This window comes from Vicia villosa, linkage group LG1, assembly GCF_029867415.1.
Source record: "Vicia villosa cultivar HV-30 ecotype Madison, WI linkage group LG1, Vvil1.0, whole genome shotgun sequence".
Taxonomy (NCBI): domain Eukaryota; kingdom Viridiplantae; phylum Streptophyta; class Magnoliopsida; order Fabales; family Fabaceae; genus Vicia; species Vicia villosa.
In genome coordinates this window covers 100,893,756-100,894,479 of record NC_081180.1, presented here as the reverse complement: position 1 = coordinate 100,894,479, position 724 = coordinate 100,893,756, and the positions used below count along the sequence as shown (strand labels likewise).

The window sequence follows — 724 nt, the reverse complement described above, 5'->3', positions numbered from 1 at the left end:
AAGCGGAAACAACTATTTCAGTGTTCTCTCAGGGTGTTAATGAATCTCTCAATGAAGCATGGGAAAGGTATAAGTTGATGTTGAGAAAGTGTCCTAGTCACGGCTTTGATGAACTCACTCAGATTCATATTTTTTGTAATGGCTTACAACCGCAACCAAAGCTTTTATTAGATGCTACTGCTGGAGGTTCTTTGATCGCGAAGATAGTAGAAGAGGCAATTGAGGTTATTGAGAATATGGCGTGGAATGATCATCAAGTTCAACATAACCGAGGAGTTATTCAAAAGAAACCGGGACTTATTGAATTGGGGACCAATGACGCGATTCTTGCTCAAAATAAGATACTCTCTCAACAAGTGGAGGAACTTACCAAGCAAATGGCAAGGCTTCCTCAACAATTGAAAGAAATGCAAGATCCTAACAAGAACAAACAAGTTGCTTTGTGTGAGCTTTGTAGTGGAGACCACCCTACCGGATATTGTCCACCGGTAAATGAAGTGAATTATATGGCGAATCAAAATCAAGGAGGCTATCAACAAAGACAAGCTCCTGACCAAAATCAAGGTGGATACCAACAAAGTCAAGATGCACAACCATACGGTCAAGGGTGGAGGCAAGACAATTATCAACAAAGACAAAATCCTTATCAACAACCACCTCCTCAAGACAAGCCTTCAAATTTGGAAGAAACATTGAATCAATTTATGCAAGCTTCGATGGCAAG

The 724-nt window shown here is 40.3% G+C and overlaps 1 non-coding gene across 1 annotated transcript; it reads right to left on the bottom strand.

The window, feature by feature from the left end:
• Window positions 1-106, bottom strand: LOC131645451 (small nucleolar RNA R71). The gene has a single exon (XR_009297072.1). It is a non-coding gene; the product is annotated as a small nucleolar RNA R71 (small nucleolar RNA).
• Between the last annotated feature and the right edge of the window lie 618 nt (window positions 107-724).